General features: G+C 37.5%; 1 protein-coding gene across 13 annotated transcripts in view; it reads left to right on the top strand.

Annotated features, from left to right (window-relative positions):
• Positions 1–20,730, top strand: part of LOC110830769 (uncharacterized) — a 1,002,197-nt gene that overhangs the window by 887,286 nt on the left and 94,181 nt on the right. The gene's annotated exons all lie outside the window — the stretch shown is intronic.

The following is a 20,730-nucleotide window of genomic DNA, read 5'->3' as shown; positions in this document are numbered from 1 at the left end:
CGGATGGATATGAAACGTGACAACATGAACAATGCTGTTATTCTTTTCGGCAGTGAACTCTTTCCTTCGTCTGTACATGATTTTGCTCGTTGTAGCGTCCCGTCAAGCTCTGAACTGTTCTTATTATCACGTCTAAGAAACTGAACTTGATAGATGTGAATGTACAATTTCTAATGAAGCTTTGTGCCCTACAGGACATCTTGTTAATGAGTCTTCATAGTTCTCAAAGTCAGCAACAGATGGCAGACTTTTCGTCAAGTAAGTTTTAAAATAGGAAGAAAAGTTTTTTGTTCTTCCGTTGTTTGACTACGAACGACGGTAGAAACTCTTACCGGTTGAGATAACCTATACTTAGCGCTCTTTTTTTTCAGAACAGTTATATTTTAGGGGAACGACCCGGCTTCAAAGCCAGGAAAGGTGTATTTCCTTTATTTATTTAATTCAGAATTAACTTTGATTAGAGACCATGTTCAAACCAGAAAGTCGGAACTTGACTTACTCAAAGGGACAGACCCTCATAAATTAGACCCGCAGGGAGGTATTGCCTGGCAGCAGCAGGGATGAGTTCGAAGCCATTATTGTCACTAAGGCACGCCCACTTCAAACTTTACTGAAACTAAAAAGTTTATGTTGGTTGGGAGGTTGACAGCTAATATTCGTATGTTTTACTTACACGCCTTCTCGACCAAATCCCTGGTCTTAATGACAGTTTTGCTTAGACTCTAACTTGGCGTCTTGTAGCTAAATGTCTTTCATATGAACAAACCAATAGAAATTAACGTGCTACAAACTCATTTTAACTTTTAAGCGTAATCAAGAGAAATATGCGATAATCTTACTAATAAAATGTAAATATTTAAAAATTCATACATGAAATGGAATAATTTTGTATCTCAGTGCAGTAGTTTGAGTCTAACAGTTTTTGGCTCATGTTTCAAAAGATGTTGTTAAAATCGAGTTTCTACTTCGATTCTTCCTTCACATTATTATCGATTCTCCGTATAGTTCACAAGAAATGTTGCTTTACGTCATGCCAATTTACTGACGAGTAGTATAATAAGATAACGTTATATTTTATTACATCTATATATAATTGAAATAACTTTTTTTAGAATATGTGTTATTGTATTAAAACTTTGAATCCGAAACATGCAATAAATCAGTTCGTGCCGGAAAGAGAACACAACAATTCTCCGTTTCATAGGTAATAGGGAGTAATCGCTGTTTACAGTGAGAACATACGAAACGTATAAATACAGAATGCAGAGTTACTGATTGATGAAGCAAGTTGGACGTGCATTTACAACTGAGTAACATTCTTTTTAGTCAACATACCCCATGTTATAATTTGCAGCTTTTAATATAATGTGATTAGTGAAACCAACATGGCAGCCCTGCGAATTTGTGAAGCGATCCTAGTGCCAATTTTGGCGTTGAAAACAAAAATTTTGTTTCCCAATACATCTTCGAAAAATATGCGTTTTTTGTAAAGGCATCTTTTCTATAATTTTCAACATGACGACAGGTGAAGTTCAATTTTAATATTAATCTTATTTATATGTAGATATAGATTATTAATGGATTTTATAGTTGCTTCTAAAATGAAAATATTTTCTGGAAGTAAGCTAATCTCTGCATATAAAAATTTAGAAATGGTACTATATAATCTTTGAATAAGAAAATTAATGTCTTGGCGGGGTTCGTTTATAACCTGTTTCTTGTCGTGTTCTTGCTGTGTTATTAAGCTCAAGAGACGATAAAAATTGTTTCCTGGCCCATAAAAGAAAACTCATTTTAATTGTTTGGTTCCCCTGTACATTTGCCCTTAAAACAAACTATAATTTAAGATTCTTTGTCAGAGGATTCATAGTAGCTACTTAATTTAACATTCAGCTTAAGTTAGCTAAAGAAAGCTTAGCTAAAATATGAATATAAATTAAGAATGATGCGAAACCATTTTAATGCATGAAAAGAATGTTAATAAAAGACCTACGTTGGCTCAACCTGTTACCCTTGACCTTCAGTTAGCGGAACTTTCTAATTTAAATTCGGTTTATTTTAAGTCAAACGAGAAGGAACAGATTTAATCTCCTAGTTTGTTTTAATTCATAGTGGAGTCAGATTTCCAAATGAAATCTACTGCTTTACTTCAGTTATAGACCTGTAATAAAAATAAGTGTTTGCGTTATACGTTAAAATAACATTTTTCAGACATCAGTTTAATTAAGCATGTGGTCGGAAAATATGACCACAAAAAAGCATAAGCTAGGAACAAAGATTATGAGGTTTAATAAAAATGTTGCTATTAGCTTGCATGTGTTAATAAGTAAATTTACGTTGTAAAAACTGTATGAATTCTGTTATCAGACTTTTATGACAACGTTAAAGCAGTTTGCTGCTTACTCCCGCGCCATTCTAAAAGTTCTTCGCTACTTTGCATATTTTGAGCCTTACGTAGGTCTGGACCAACTTTCGCAGTCTGCCATCTTGTTTGTTTTATTGCCGTATCAACTGTATAGACCGATTGCGTTGGTGTACAGATAACTGAATAGCTTTTAATCTTGCCCGTGCTAACCTGCCTGAAGCTTTCGTGGTCTTACTCGAACATACAAAGATATTACTTTGTAATAGACCACGACTGCCTCCTTCCAAATCTGTAACTGCTTATCATTCATGATCATTTCCCTATCTCATTCGGTGATGCATACTGACTGTCGGTATTTAGTGTGTAGTACCGCTGGTTTGTGTTCGGGTGGTCCTGGTTTTGTTTACAACCCAGAGGCCGTAAGAAATGTATTATACAACTTAGTAATAGTCCAACATTTTGCTTTCGGCTGGACTGGTTTTGTTCATTTTATTCCGGTTAAATCATGGCAGTTCGTTTCGTTACACATAAAATTGTTGAGGGTGACTTTTATGAAAGGCCGTAATTAATAATGCAACACTAGACCGTAACACAGTGAAAATGTTTTCATTTTGGATTTTTCGCTCAGTAAAATGACCGGACTGAACTGCCCGAGTTCAAATCCCGCCATCAATTGTCCCGGTAACAAAGCGGGTTGAGTGTAGGGGTGACCACGTACGTCCAGCTGGTGCTGAGGTCAACAACGGATAGAAATTTTCCGCCATACTCCCACACAGCGTGATTCTTAAGCACAGGCCTACTGTACTTCATAGTTACCAACATCATACGTGTAATATTACCCGTATTTTGGAGGAATTTATTTTCTCGCGAGAAAATAAATTGTTTAAATCGGGAAAAACACACCTGAGTAGAAGTAAAACTTTCTTGACCAAGAATTATCAGGGAAATAAAACATCTTACGTTGTTTGCAAACAAATACATTTTTAGGTTGCGTTATTATGTAGCGCCGACTTAACCTCTTTTCATTCTTCAGTCTTTGTTGCCAGGTTCTTTGGTTTTAGATGTGGTTGGTAGCTGACGAGCCTATGCCACGTCGTTATCTGATAATACTTTTCCCAAAACACTTTTATCTCATCAAATGTTTGTTATAAATTGAGGAATATTGAGTATGTAATATGTGACAGGAAATGCAGTGCGCCTATGAAACTCAAGGTTTTTGTTTTTACACTTATTATGGTCGTCAATTAATGTTAAATTAGAATAGGTTATTTTTCAGAATTTTAAAAAGCGGAGGGAAAGAAGGTATGGAAAATAATTATAATGTTACAAAATCTTTAGTTTTCGCTTTATCTGTACAGGCTTAAGTGGTATCACGAAGAATTTGTTTCGATTCGTAAGACAGCACGATATATTGGTGTACTACGCCACGAAATATCTGTTTGAATGTTTTATGCTTTTTTCCGCTTGTTTTCTGTGGAATTTAGTAATAGAAGCAATTCCGCAAACCCGTTAGTGAAAGTTGAGTCAGAAATTGTTCGCAAGCACATAAATTGAAACTGAAAACAGGTCTCTGTATAAAAATTCCTATTAGCGTTGATCCACATGTTTTCAAGGACCCTGAATCCGGCTGAATGAGTGTGTAGAAATGTTTGTCAGTTCAGGTTACCAGTATATCACCATGATTCACTTTGGTCTGTCTGCAGAATTAATTTGCATAACTGCAGAACTTGAAAAGCTTACATAATCTTCTGGGATTTTGTGCCATGCAGTCTGGCAGAACTTAACTGACGTTTCAAAAGTTATTACTGCCTCCATCATCAATGCGTCGCTCGGGACGGAGAAAATTATCTACCTAAACAGGGAAAAAAAATTGCCTTGCGATGGTTGGAATCCGCAATCTCAAAACTGTGCAGTTGACGAAATGGAATATATTTCTCTGTGAAAGCCTGGAGTATCATAGTTCTAGGGTAATCCCTGAGACTCCGAAGCACATTAAGCCCTAGCTGAAATCTGAAGAACAGGGTAACAAAGGTACAAGCGGTTGTACTGGACCTCTAGACTGAGATACGTCTCAGTAAGAGGGAAGGTAAGATCGTCAGGGTAAGGGAGGAAGCAAAACGTCTTTAATGTATCGCTACTCTTTCCGTCCTCTACCACGGCTGGTCGACCAAAAATGTCATGGTCTACGATGCTCGGAGATACCTTGCGTAGTATATTATACACTTCGAGGTTCGGACACGGCTACTGCTGATCGGACATTGTTTCCGTCAGTGCTTTCACTTCTATGTGACGATATTGTCTTTTACTAGGCTATATCCTCCTCAAAAACCGGCTACATGGACCGGTTAATCAGGGAAGCCATCGAGATCGAACTTCATCCTGATAACTTTAACAGGGAAGATGGACTTCACCTGAGCCGGTCCTGGAAGCCTCTGATCCACACACTCCGAGGACTCCGAGAACGAGCAAGAGTGCGCCGCCAGAACCAACCAGACCACTAACTCGGCCCCTTTCAGGGCCTTTATCCATACAACTACACTCACCTTTCTCTCTCTACAATCTCTCCCTCTCCCACCCTCGCCCACGTGCTACCATTGGTCCACTCCCATACCTGCTCCCATTGGCTCGGGGCAGGCTACACCTTTCACTTCCCTGCCTATAAAATCCAACTTCTCACACCCTATTGGCATATTCATCGCCCTGATGACGGAGGCAGTATGACCTCTGAAACGTTGGTTAACATCGACCAGACTACACAGCGCAACAATCCAGAAGACGGAAATCTAGGCTATAACTGTTTCCACTCCAGTCCTTTCCTCTTCACCCTCTACTATTATCCTCGTCATATGACTCTAAATTACCTCTGTGGCTGATACAACATTAAATTTTCAACAAACAAACCAAAACAAGAATCAAAATAATTATAATATTTATTTTGCACGTACAGTTGGACCGGCGTCGAGTCCTTGCCAATTACGCTAGGCTGCTGAACTTCACTGGTTATTTATTTTTATCACAAAGTGAATGGCATGTTCACGTTTCCGGTAGTTCTGGATAAAGTAGAGAGCTTATAAATGGCTCTGTTATACAGTACGTCCACATTCCTGTATAATTCTGACCAGTAAGGGCAATTTGAGCCTACTCGTATATTTATTTCGTCATCTGTGTCGACTGCACTCGTTTGAGATTTTCTTATCCTATGGATTTTTTTCTGATCTCCTGTTTATGTCTCGGATAAGTTCCTATGAAGCGTTACAACATGTACAATAAACATATTAAAAGCTCGAAGTTTCATCGTATATTTTTCAGTTGTACAATATCATGTATCATCTCATAGTTGGTGCATGTCGAATCCAGGTCTAGACTGGGAGACTGATTTTATGTCATCAGAAACAAAGATGGGCCTCTGGCAAATGTGCATAAAACAAGCCTCTGTTCGTCTGTCACTCATTGTCACGCCTACTTATACAATAAATGGGGGAAAAATGCATCGTACTCGTACGTCTTGTTGAACTAAGAACTTAGATCGCCCTGTAAATTATCGAGTTTGTAGGCGATCGAGAGATGTGGAATATTTATATGGTCGATCTCAGTGTTGGGCTTGTTGATTATTAGCGAGCTTAAAATCTCGGGTTCTTTCACGTCGTCGACGTAGCAGCCATCAGAAGTCTAGTGGTGTCTTCCGCGTGACTACATCAGTACGCATATCTGTGCGTAGGAATATCTTTCGTTCGTCTGCTAATCTGTTTAACGTCAGTGCCAGGGCAGTCGTGACGAAGGACTGATGTGATGAAAAACACGAACGTGTCAAAGTTGGGGGTTTACAACTCGCGGCCCGCGACTAAGGGCAAACAACTTGGCGTGTACGTGACGTCACAAGTCTAGGAAATTAACAGCGGAGCTACTTGTTATTCAAAATATATTTGATCTCGTATTTTTTGCACTACCATAAACTTTGTTAAAAACGATGTAATTCATAATCGAAGTTTGTGAAACGTAAAAAAAAAAAAGTTGGTGTAATGAATGTTTCCTGGCAGGATAAAATGAAAGGTTAGATGTGACAACATGGCGTGGGATGACGCGTGGCCGAGTTGGCCTGGCGGTGTTTGAAGTCTAACTGCTTCAGTCAGGACGGAGACTTCGCAAGAGCTGTTAGTGTTCTGACCGACATTGTCCAGGTAGTTAACTTGCACAACAAGGACATCCTTACAGGTAAGTACATGCGCGCGCAACACTGCACGTGTTCATGTACATGACACGCCCCCGTCTGACAAAGGTATTAAAGAAATATTAATTTGTGGGATTGTGTAGGAATGAGGCCATTGTACTGTTAAAGGAAATACAGCAATGCATACGTTGCATGACAACCTTTGTTCGTATTTGCTTTATTTTTTGGTGCAGATCTGTTCTGTTCAAGTTAAAGTTATTAACGTGTAACGTAGATTCGCTTTTTCAGTTTCTTCGAAGATGGAATATACCACAGTGCCTTCTGCTTATTTGTTCGTTTGTTTTCAATTCCGGTTCGGTTACAGAGGTTATGTAACGTCAAGTGTAATCTGATAGGTTCATTGCGAGTGATGGAATGGAAGGCATGTGGATGAATCGGTTTAAAAATTCAATCCAGGAAGTTGACACTACGAATGATCTGTCAGGCTAGGTGTCCTTCACTTGGATTCAAACCTGGAACCTCCGGAATGTAATTCAGACGCATTGCTGCTGTGTTAACCTGCTCCGTTATAGGCGAAAGATGAATGCCGATATTTAGGGAGCTTGTCGAGATTAAATGCCCGCATAAGAATAAAACACATGTCGCAGAATAACCAATCGACAAATTTCTTCCATTGTTTACTCTTCATGGTTAATTACCAGTAACTAACCAAACTGCTGTTATGACACGAGTAATTTAGATGTTCTTCCACGTCATTTACAGTTGCCTAATTCTTTATATTTTGTGATTTTGAACTCTGTATTGCTTCCTGAAGTAATGCTCTTTGACCTGACATGTTTAAAAAATTATATATTTTATTCATGGGTTGTCGTGCATAATTGTTCCTTTGTTGTGTCCTTAGTTGACTTCCGTGTGTGCGTTGTAAAATTTGCATAGATATAACGTGCTCTGCGGATGTCACTGGATGCTTTGGACATAGAGTTCTCTTAATTCGGAAGTGTTTTGCTATAAAATCAAAGTGAAAATTCTAGGTCTCTGTTTTTGTCAGTTGTGATACAAATTCTAAATAAAGATTATTCGTCAACTTAAATTCAATTTGAAACCGCTGTACAGGTTGGTTAACTTTGTAGCTAAATGAAGTGACGAAAGGAGGAAAATTTCTGTGCAAGACTATTAGCAAACATTTGCTCCGTTCCAGAACCTCTCGTGCTTATCGAAAGAGAAAATTACACGTGGTGTGTTGTGCTGTGCTGATTACGCGTATCTTGTCATGAAAGAAATGGGATGTTGAGCCTACATAATGATACTGAGTGAAAGTAATTAGTTCGCCGCATAACCCCCCCCCCCCCCGAACCACCTACACCTCCGCTCCAATATTTGTCCCTGCCTGATGTGGAGGGATACTGGGAACGACCCGTTCTTCAAGTGCCTGAGCACTGCGGGTCCCAACTTTTAGTTGGCTTGATCTATTGACATTCGGTAGGACTCCTTGGACGAGGGATTGGCTCGTCACAAGGTCTCTACCTGAACACAGGACACGCGGACAAACATCCATGGCTTGAGTGGGATTCGAACCCACGGTCCCAGCGATCAAGCGGCAGAAGGCCCACGCCTCAGACCGCGGGGAAACTGTGGACCTGATGTGGAGGGACAGTTTCAATTCTAATAGTTTTTGTCATTGAAGGTATTTTATGATGTACTGAATACTTTTACGAATTTATTTTTAAGAAATTAAAAAACTAATACAAATGGGGAACTGAAAGCGGGGCTGTATATGGGTTCGGTTCTGGGTTGCTGAAGGCACGCTGAGACAAGGTAGCGGGTAGTCAACGAGGTGGAAGAAAATCTGTGTGTATTCTTTCTTTGACGTTTGTAGCCCACTGTATCAAAATTCGCTGATTCTTGGACTCACTGCTTGCTTTGAATTTTGCAAGGGAACTAAATTCTGTGTTAACGTTGTTTAGAATGTGCGTAGGTTACGGGATGTTCATCAGTGACGAATGACCGGATTTGGCTAACAGTGCGCCGCTAGTCCACTAAAAAAATTTCTGTGTAACAGAAGGCAAAAACGTATTATACAGCCCGTTGTGTTCTACTGCCATGCTGATTAGAAGACTATAGTTCTTAGCGTTCAAGGAATATCCCTTTCAAGATTAAAGTAATTTCTGTGATAAAAAGTCTGTCTTTGCTGTTTTATTTCGTGTTGTCTGCCTGGTTTATACAAGGCTAACGTATAATGCGAATAAATTACTACTTTAATAAAACTACTTTACCTCATCTAACTTAATAGACCAGAAGTCCTTGAGAATCTGGTAGCCGCTTAGATTGCTAAGAAATTTCCCGCGTTTTATGGATCACTAAAATTCTAAAGTATAATGCGAAGAAGAAAAACGTATGTGTAATTGCAGTGCTTGGTTTATTCAGTCCACAGATCAGGAGAAAATCCCTGTTAGGAATTCGATATACGCGCATGCGCAAGATTACGCGGTGAGTGACGATCCATCCTAAAAACATTTGTTCCACAACCACTGAACGAACAACAGACGTCAGGCTTTCATGTGTTCTAATGGGTATAGCTTTAAGATTACCTCACAGTGGCACAGTGATTGAATCTAGAATATTATCGCAACACCCAGAAAACACAGTACAGGTGCACTCACTACACGCTACTCTTAACTGCTTGATGTTTTCAGTCTGTGTGTGGTAGCGTAAAACTCTGACGTATCACACTTCCCACCAATAGCAGCCCTCTAGTCCACCAGGCAGTAAACATTCCCCCCACACCGCACCAGAAACGACTTCCCCACGCAGGGTTTTTCTCGTGATCTGTGGACAGTAGCTATAGTTTCAGTAGGTAAAAAATTTGGATGGATGTGACATGCGCTGTTACACGAAATTGTCTTGGTTTTCACGTGAATGTCGAGAGAAAACCACGAAATTGACTACCCGTCCGAGATTTCTAACCGCGTACCCCACAGACGCCATAACGCTGTTCGACTTTAATTGCCACGTGTTTGTGAAACAATTATTATTTACATGAGAACCTGTATTTTACATTCGTTTCATTTAGTGTAGGAGATAAAGATTATGAAAGCCGGGAGGCGAGGGAAAAACCCGGTAAACATCGACCCATTTCATTGTTCTACGTTAAATGCTACTATAATTTATGTAGTACTACTTATTCAGCGAGAAGGCTTACTGCTATGTCACGCTCACGTTACGTAGAGTTTTATTGATATTCTATACGATAGTTGTATTTTGGGTTGTAGCACCGTGTAGTCTGGTAGTTCGCCATTGTTTTAGAAGTCCTTGCTGCCTCCATTATCAGGGCGGTCATCATGAAGAACATTGTGATATTTATGTATTTACTGCTTACTGTACGTACAAATGACGAATTCGGATGAGATCCTGGCCTTGAGATTTGAGGTTTACATGGCGACGAAGGTGTCGATAGTGATCTTCTGGGTTGTGACGCCTTGAATTATCAACTGTAAGTCTCAGCCCGAACCCTGACAGATTGGCCTACATCAGTTTGGGCACAAGTGTTTTGGACCATATGCAGCCCAGTAAACAGATTCTGCCAGTGACAAGATAGAATGTCAAGGCAAGAGGGAAATTTTATTTTTGTGTATAAACTTTCAGGAACTGCTCCACTTTCAAGTGACACAAATGAAATACGTGGCTTAGATTTTAAACAAAAGCTGTTCTTTAGACAAAAGCCAAGCTTATTCAACTTATGGAAAAAGCAATGGGAGTAGCTAACCAGATCTTATTTTCGGAATATCTTTAGAGTGAGAGTAAATTTAACATTTCTGTAGGCAACCACTACATTTAAACATTCAAATATGTTTAGTTGTGGAAGGCAACGAAACGCGGGAGTACAAGTTGCCTCAGTTCAACTTTGACCCGACACACTCTTTCGGCGAATTTCTAGGAGGAGGCACGCCCATAATCATGCTCTGCATAACACTCAAAATAACAAGTAACCAAGCAAGAATCGAAATGTCTTTATGCATAATACAACTGCAGAATTATATTTAATTATTCCACACAACGGAAATAGAACTATTTGATAATTTTTATGTTAATTGTGTTAAGTGTATTTAACGGTGATTAAAAATTATTAATTGTGTATATTCAGACTTAGTTAACAGTGATTGACTTACCATTTTCCAAATTGCAGTAAATAACTCACTATAGAAGCCATAATTTATCATTTCACAAACCGATCGTGTTTACTCTAAAATCAACATTTATCTGAAATTACTATCCCAACATCACGCTGAGTTCAAGAACGTCTCCTGCTGTCTATTAGTCCGGCAAAGCAGATAACCTAATCGCATCCACCTAACCCACAAATTACCTTGATCACCTAATGGAATCGTCACTAACAGCACGAGGCGAGGGAGAACTAGACATTTGTGCGCTGTAGGCAAAATTTTATTAATACGCTGGAAGTGAAATAATTTTTACCTCTCACTCAATACTTGAGTTTATTTACAGTGTAGAGGCATTATATAAAATTCAGCATATTAAAGTTTTCATGTATAATTTAAAATTTACAATATAACCTTATTTGCTGTAACAGACGAGACTTCATCAATTACGTCATTGAAATGAATGGTTTTTGCAAGCCGTACTCACCGCTAGAAGGACAGCTGTCCAGGGAAGGATTTGACCATCAGTTTCAGGCCTGTAACTTGATGTAGTACAAAAGTATATTCCATAGAGCGGGGAATTTACCATTTTCAGGGCGAAGAATGTAGTGGCTATGCGATGGTAACTACCACACACCAGAAAAGTGAAAATGCGTCCATGTGGGTTTCAGGTTCAGCCGACGACTGAGGTGTTTGAAACATTTTCCAAATCCTTCTGGGCGAGGGCAGGAATATTATTTCTAAACACGCCATAACTGCGCCCCGCCCACACGCCGAATCCCTTCGCAGGAAACTCACGTTTTATTTGATTCTGCGTAACTTTTACAGTTTCAGATTTTCTGGAGGTTGGTTAGCGCCTTCACAAAAGCCCATGCTTGTATTCATCCAGTCGTGAAGGTCACACTGATTCCAAGAATTTTATGTTGCCTTCCATCAGTGTTTATGAGTTCTTTTTGTCGGAGGTTTACTATTGGCAGTTGTATTTTTTTGAAGTGGTAAATTTTATTACCGCGCTTATGTTGTAATTTATAATTCTATGTAATCTCGTTACCAGTCGTCTGTTAGAAAATATGTTTTCGTCCTACTTTTTGTGTGGTATGGAAAGTTTGTCTCTTTCATCTACGTTCGTACCAGTATCACACCTTCGTCTTCTTAGTGGGCCTGTTGTAATTATAAATATAAGGAAGTAATAGGACAAGAACTGAATATAATAAATAGAGCTGTGACTATTGACAGCTATAGAACCAGGCATTTTGGAACATGATATGTTAACTGCTGGAAAATAAGCCGAAAAGAACAACAGCGATGGGAGGAATAATATTAAACCTGCAGACCGAATAGGTTGAATGACCGAAGTAGGGAATATGATTTTTTCGTGTTCTTTAATGAAATGAAGAGAAATTATAGATACTTAGTTTTTGTGTGAATATAATTCCAATGCATATTTGTCCCAGTTGTTGCACAACGCGGTAATACAAGTACGCCTATATGATGGGTTTTCTGCATTGCATCTTAAAAACTGGCTGCAGTAATATACCGCAGCGGAACAAAATGAATTCGAAAGCTTATTTTAAAACAGACCTGTTACAGTGAGCTGATAAGTAATTTTCTCAAACACAAGAATTTACGGTAAAATAATTGAGTTTGATATTTCGAAAATAAGGTACAGAGGTGTCCAAAGTACTTGAACATCGGCTCGTCGTGAAGTAAAAAAGGTACATAAAAAACTAGAGAGAGAGAGAGATTTTCTGAGATCGTATGGTTTGTCTCATGAGTATAAAGACGGTCATTGTATGTGCATTTATCTTAGACAATACATAAAATTATAACAACATAAAAGAGTGTAGGTCAATGTGTGCACGGTTTTTATTATGACGGTATGCAACGATAAGCGTATCGATACTTTTCTTCATTAGTTCATGTCACATAATAACAGTTGGGGAATAACGAAAATTAGTATTTAGATTTTATGGTCACTTTATTGATTTTTGTCAGGAAAGCTTCAAGTATCTTCCCCTTATCACCTGCCTTGCGTCTATTAAAACGCATTACCGTGATTTATTTATTGTAATAATAGACTTAAGTCATCGATTTGAAATAAACTAAGTAATTGCAACAAACATGCAACTACATCCTCATTTATCTGTCACAAATGAGTTCTTGTAGCCTGTTATGATTCAGAATTAAGAATGATGATGGATATATACACATTTGGTAGGAGTCGTTGGACAGGGGTTTACTGCACATGGTAACAAAAGAAAAAGGCGAGATTCGAACGCATGGTCTTTTAGTTTTCGGGCTGTTGAAGGCCATACACGTCATTAGAACGACGAACAGTGGAACGAAGAGAAGGTACACACTAGGGTTTATACAAAAACCGACTTTTGAAAAAAAACGGTTTTCGAATCCCAGTATTTTCAAAAAACCGGTTAAACCGGTTTTCGAATATTTGCAAAAAATATAGTTAAAACATTAAAAGATATTTATACTTATTTAAAAAATTCAGTTTCTTTAATATTTATGGAACTACAAAAATATACCAAAATAAAATATGCTCTATACAAAACCAAATAAAAAAACTAAAATAACTAAAGTCCGTACAAAATATGAATTATAAACTATGTCGGTTGCTAGATCCAAGTTAAAATTTTGTAGCCTCTCAGAAACTAATTCTAATGTTTTCTTAGCATCGCAGGAACTAGCTATTGGAACTAAGCCCAAATTAAAAACTTACGCAAAATGGTGTACGTTGATATTCAAATATCTGCGATTTCTTTTGCTAGTTCACTCATCTAAAGTTATAGAAATTTTTTCCCATTCTTCTTATTACAATCCAATTCATTTATAATTTCACGTTTGGCATTGTCATAAAACTTATGAATGAGATACATTACTCGAGAGTTGTTTTTTGGTAATGAATATCCCCGTGGTTGCAAAGACTCTCGTATGAACGAGCTTGTTGTAATGCTATTAATGGACAATCCATCCATTCCAGCACGTTTTGCTATAATTTCTTCTAAACTGCTCTTTTTCACGAAATTAAAAATAGAATGCGTTTGTGGATTTGCATGTCAAACATTCGCCTGACTCATGAAGATTAGCTTTACTACAATATGCTTGTGCCCGAGGCGAAATATTAACGTTTTTAATTAATTAATTAACTAATTTTTCCATAGTAATTCTAGTATCTAAACCCGGTTTTTTAAATTTTAAAAACAGGTTTTGGAATTTTACAAATTTATCCAAAAAACTCGATTTTTAAAAACCGACAAACCCTAGTACACACCTTACTACAATGAATACTGCAAAAAGAAATCAAGTACCATTTCGGCGTGCCGAAATTGATGGCTGAGATACTGAGACATATGTATTTTCAAACTCGTGAAGGTGAAAATGTAATAAGTTTCGTTAAACTGTTGGTGTACCAGTTGATACATATATCATGACTTGACGAACCAGAGGACTTGTGAAAGTGTCGTTTAACCAGACTTTTTTTTTCAACAGGAAGAAAAATGAATGCCAACAAAGTAGTCTTTTTACAGATCTTTGAAATAAAGATTCGATTATTAATTTCTTTAAAGATCTTCAGCTCGGAATGTGTATCTTTTATCAGCTCCTGATGATAATTATGAGTACATGAAGTATTGTATTTACACCGTGAGATTCGTTTAGTAATAGGTGTGTAGGTAAATGTACAGTGAATTACACACAACCTTTCTGGCAGGTGCAGAAAATCATTTGGTCAGCACAAAATGATGTGATTCTCTTACAGTGGACGATCTCCGTGTTTATGGCTGGACACAGTAATTACAGCAGGTTCGCACAGGATTGGTTTACACGTCGTAAAATAACAGTAACCCTGTTATATAGTAGTCACAAACTGTTTTGCGGCCATTCCACACAGCACAGTGTTTTGTAGTTTAAACTGATTTTGTTGTATAACTTTATAAATTCATACGAAAATTGTCCATGCATGAAACGGAATTTATCTTGTCAATACGTAACGATGAACAATGAATGAATCCAGAGTTGTGTCGTATATATAAAGCCGTGTTCTGAAGAGTACTTCCAGATATTTATTTCAAAACGCCATGCTTTTTGTCTAAAATGAGAGCTAAATTTAATTTTTCATCAGTTGTCAGTACGATCGGCTTACAATTGTCACTGACAAATTGGCAAAGGGTGGGGAAAGAAACGTCACTGATTTAATTAGTAAATCCCCTTTAAAATACTGCTTCAGAGACTCTGTTTAGTTCAGATGCATTAATTAGTTCTAGTCTGCTTTCTGCTTCCCACAGCCCACTGAACGCTGATTAGCATCACGAATATGGGCCTTCCCTTCCCTCAACCCAAAGTACTAATAATGCTTTAATATTCTCAGATTTCGGTCATGCGTGACACATTTGCTCCTTGAGCCAGTTCGTCTACGGTTTCCCTACCCACCGTCCCAACTTTTCGTATACGTTGGCTCTAAAAAAATGTTCCAACTGCGTCAGTGGAAATAATGATTTCTGAAATATGAATATTAATTTCATTTGGAAAAGTGAATGTATAACTCGTAAACAACGCATCACTGACATCGATTGTATTATTTTGGATTGTGACTTCGTGTAGTCTTCTCGAACCTTGTAAATGAAAACCGTACGTTCCTTAGAAACGTTTGTAACCGCCTACAAGAGTGCACGGCATCAAAACCAAGGAAACCAAATCGTCATTACCACCGTGACATACTAAAATTTCAGATTACATAACGACTTCATTTAAAATAAATCTTGTACTTACTTAAATTCATGTAACATGTTCTTAAGCAACCGATAGTACGCTAAGCTAGTCAAGAAATTCATTGGATTTTATGAAACCCAGAGGTTCATTGTCGTGTTCACAAGAGCCCGCCACTGCCCCTATTATAAGCCAAATTTAACCAATTTACACTATTCTCTAAGATCCATCTTAATATTACCCTATCAGCTACGCTTTAGTGTAAGTTATGCCATTTAATTCGAAATATTATTCTTAAATAGCGGTAAAAGTGTGCCTGGTTTTTAGGTATGTTTAAACACGACACAGTATTGATTCCCGTTGAAATATAATAGAATAATTTACCGATTTAAAGATAAGTTGCAGGTCACTTCATCAAGTTTTGTGATAGTAAGTTGTTTGAAGTTCACTTTGCAGTCAGTAATTTTATTATACATGCGTAGTAAATTTCAGGGTACTTTATTAAGACCTCGAGACACCTGTTGGAAAACTACCACCTGGAAGATGCAGACGTATAGGGAAGGATGCTATTAGAACGAATGTGCAAGGCGTAAGACTCAACTGGTAGGCTTTTCTGTTTGACGTGTTGAAACGTGGGACTTGAACTGAGAAGTTAGAATTCGGACATCATAAAGTGGGCTGTAGACAGCGTTGAACATAACTCAGCACTGTAAATGCGATGCTGTCAGATTTTCTGTTCACATTTGAAGTAATTTGTACGAAAATAAAGTTTTTTGGGGCAAGGTACAACGAACCGAGGGACAGATTGGTGCCTCGGACCGTAGTTTCTTGATTCTTGGATCGACTACTAGAATTTTTGTAGTCACCATCAACATCATCTATTGAGCTCTTGGCTGATCCAGTCACAAGGATAAAAACTTTAACTTTCTATGGAATTTCTCTGATTTGTTTTCCTTGGTTTCTGGTTTCGCTGTGTTATTCCCATTTTTCTCTAATATCGTACTTACATTTTTGATCACACATTCTATTTTCTATGATTTCTATGATGGGGAAAATTTCGAGATATTTTTTTTTTATTTTTTTTTCTAAAATCATTTATGCCTCTTCATCTTGTCGTTTGTTCTTTCATACCCAACGTTTTGGAATCGCCCCTTTTCATCCGGCCTGTGTCTTTTGTTGAAGGTTTCAACTTTTGTCAGATATCTTTATATGTGGTCTTTGTTTATAATAATATAACGAAATTGTTTCGTGGGTCAACAATTAAAGTGCTGGGTTTGAATCATGTTTTCCAAGTGGAAATATTTACATTTATTATAACTGAGACCTATAACAAGACCTTGTCATACAAAATTTTTATCGTCTTTTCGTCTGTAATGGCTTTAGACTATAAACTTGTATATGGTTCTCAGTTGGGCGTCTAGGATTTCATTTGGGGGAGGAGAAGATTTTAAAACACCTATTAAACTTAACAAAATCCACATTTATCACGGCCTACGTAGATTTACAAAACAGTTGTGGTATTTTTTGTAGTCTCTTGTTAGAATACACTTTTTATTTGTTTTCAAAAATTTCACGAGAATGTGGAGGATCAGTTTTAATACGTTTAATATATTATTGGTAGTGTTGTTTCATTTTTTATTTATTTAATGACACGTTGAAAGTTGGATAGATTACGTTGTGTCGTATAGTAGTTGGCTGCCGTGGTTCATTTAATGTATTATTGTTCCAACATTGGACAGTTCATTCGAGGTTTCCAGCCTTTGAGCAGATATTCTAACCGGAGACCACGAATATCAACATGTTAACCACTCGACCTGAAGTCGATTACATCATCTGTAACCAGAAACTTTATTACACATTGTCATGGACGTAAGAAGATAGCAAGTTACTCATAAATACATTCGTTTGATATTCTACAGCACTAATGTTGAAAGGTTTTGGGGAGTTGTGTCTAGGCCTCTTGGTTATGAATTTGCAAAACATCCCAGTAATTACGTTATGTCCAAAGTTTGTAAGCACGGCAGGATTGTGCTTGCACACGCAGTTCACTTCATTGAATAAATTAACATGTTCCTTTGTTCAATTAATTGAATCCATTACGTACGCCTTCTCAGGGATTAAATGCGAATAATTCTGTATCAAGCCGTAAGCGTGAATTCTTAATGTGGAATGATTTTACATTCTTCCACTTTTCTCGTTTTCAAATTGTCTCATTATTTGTAGGATTTCGACCAAAGCTCGGTCAGGGGACGACGTTTGGAGGTAATTTTGTTCGTGGCTGCACTTTTCTCGTTCGTTCGTTAGTCAGTTAGTTAGTACCGTATTTCTTTTAATGCTGTTCATCCTAGAAGACGCGAATAAATATCAATTGGATCTTAAGGCAATCGGTTCATTCATTTATGATTACTGTGGTATGTGTACAGGTATTGTAAAATACCGAATATAAGCCTAAATTTCTAAAAATTGAAACTTAACTGTTTTTTATTGTTCCTCAATAACATACTTATCTTTGGTTTATTTAACAAATCTGTCAGTTGCTTAGACTGTATCGAATGATGTGATGGTTAATGAATGGGAAAGGATGTGTAAGGAAGCCGTATGTCGTGGTTTAATGCAGTGGTATTCAACCTGGGGTACGCGTACCCCCGGGGGTACGCGAAGACATCTTAGGGGGAACATGAAATTTAAAAAAAATATATATTATTTTATGATAAACACTGAATAATCAGTAATGTAATTTATTTAATTTATTTTAGATGTAGATTATATACTATGTATAACTTGAATTATACACCAACTTTGGGGGTACAAAGTTGAAGATAAATTATACCTGGGGGTACGCGAACAAAAACGGTTGAATACCACTGGTCTAATGTGCCAATTCAAGTTTACCGGAAGAAATAATTCCCACAATTAAAACATTTGGTTGATGTGAATATATTTTTATTCGTGTTTTCCATGACAAAAATAACCCACATACTTAAAAATTTAAATATTAAATAATTTGGACTTGGAAGGGTTAAGGCTTCATCCCGAAATTTTCATGAAGGTATTGAAGAAAATCATGGAGACCCCTCAGTCAGGATAGCCGATCCTTAGGCCAACATTGGAACCTGAGACCTTCCGAATACAAAGCATTAGTGCTAACCACTCGGCCTCGAAATTCAGACAGTAACATACTGATACAGGAAACTGACTGCAAATAATTCACAAAAAAGTCTTACAGATTCGAACCGAGAATATGGCGTTATAACCTATTTTTATTTACATATAAGAAAAGTAAGTTTCAGCTCATGAACGTGTGGGGAGTTTTTCCCGTTGCTGCTTGGTGTTCCCATCGTTGTTATTTGATGAAGACGTCAGTGAACACGCGATACACGAATGGAAGAGTTTGAAAGAGTCGGACAGGCTGACTCTTTTAACTGGTTAAGAATTCACGTACGCGGTGCAACTGGAACGTTATTATCTTCTGCATGCGTGCGGGAAAGTTCTGGTGGGAACCGCGAGCATGCTGCTAATAACCATTATCAAACATCACGGATTACGGGACTTCATACACCTCATTATATCAGTAGACACTACTTTTAAAAGCAGCTACTTAAAAATTTTCCCTTAGCCTTCTGAATGCTTGATACCATCATGCCACGTTCAGTATTCTGGCTGTAAATAATTCAGTGATTCTTTATTTTGAAGGATCTGTACTTAATTTATTTTAATTCATAAACACAGTTAGGAATGCCGTATCCGTCCGCCCGTATTTCTTTTTACGTGTAAACCACTGATCAATTCTGAATGGGATTTTGTGCTGGATGTCAATATAAAATTTTTCGGAGCGAATGAGAACCAAAGTTTGTATCTGTAGAATGTACCAGCTGCTTTAAATTTTTGGTCGTGACAACGATGAAGGGGTGTAACTTTAGGTAGATGATAAATGTTTCCGAGCAACACACGTTTGTCCTTCTGCATGACTTCAGCTGAACATCGAAGCTCAAATAGAACTTTATTTTCTTAAAAACGGATCAGTTCACAAAACGTGGCTACAGAACGTTTTAAGACTGAATATTTTTTTTTGTCAGGCATGTCACTAACTCGCGACTTTTTCCGATGGTTTGTGTGGCCCGATGCAGTTCTACACGATGTGCAACCCAAAATGTCCCAGTTTCAATACATTTTATGTTTCAAACGCATGTCAATAGCTCCTTGTGTACAGCTGTTTTATATTTAAGTTGAATAAAGTAACATTATGTTTTTTAAAAAAATTCACGTTTGTATGCTTGTGGGGAAAGTAGAGGAACGAAAAAATATCCCAAACTTGAGCTTGGAATTAGTAAAAGTAGGCAGTTATGGTTTTCCCACTGTTTGGATGTAAACGGCCGTTGGTAGACACTGAATTTGACTTACCTGGTGTAAGTTATTGAAAATATTTTTAGAAGTGGTGAATATTTGACGAAATGGAAATACAAATTTTTTTATGACACTGCAGTGTGATTAGATTTGTAATAATGGTTTACATCAGGATTAAGTGAATAGAATTGTCACTCAGGTATACAAATGGCAAAGAATGTATTTAAAAAAATGTATGTGTTCTTCATTAGAATAGCCTATACCTTTCCATTGCCTGAATTAGAATGTACGAAGCTTTATTCCATAGCATGTTGTATGTTTGTTTTTGTACTTGATATATTTGCAGGTTAACTTTTTCTTTGGTACGTTTATTTTTAAGAAGGCCCCTACCCTCTGTAGGCGTGTTTCCAGTTTTATTGACAGAGTGCGTTTAAGCCGATGCTGCTGGTACGTCCATTGACTTCGGAGGGAAAAGTAATGTACGCCGATGGCTGATATGTGTGTCATTGAATTTAAAGCATTCGTCACCTTTAGCAATATCTATAATAAAACATTGCCCAAAGCATTTAAATATTTATATTTATTGTAACTTTAAAAGCGCATGTCACCTACTTTGACGGGGTCATAAAGAACTTGTATCACTTACAGAGCACGAGGTGTAACTGTTAATATGAGTTGTTATTGTAGGAACAATTGTCAATTCGTTTTGCTGTGACTCATCACATCACTCTGAATTATCCATGACGTTTCGTTATCTTTTCTAGTTCGTCCAATGAAATTAGCTTTGTCGATGTTTGAAGGTTGCCGTTGATGGTGCGATGTATTGTGTAAAATTGTTCTTTTAGACTTTGTAAATCGTCTGAATTATAAAATCATAAAATTTGAACCTGGTCAAGGTCTGAGGCTAACTTAATCAAGGGGCCCAAACAGGTAGGTTTTTGTCTTTCCCCTCTCCATCATTGTCACACATTTATACA

The sequence above is a fragment of the Zootermopsis nevadensis genome, unplaced genomic scaffold, assembly GCF_977971745.1.
Source record: "Zootermopsis nevadensis isolate Lab colony 2312 unplaced genomic scaffold, Znev_1.0 Znev_ptg000013l, whole genome shotgun sequence".
NCBI lineage: Eukaryota > Metazoa > Arthropoda > Insecta > Blattodea > Termopsidae > Zootermopsis > Zootermopsis nevadensis.
This window is presented reverse-complemented; position numbering and strand designations above follow the sequence as displayed.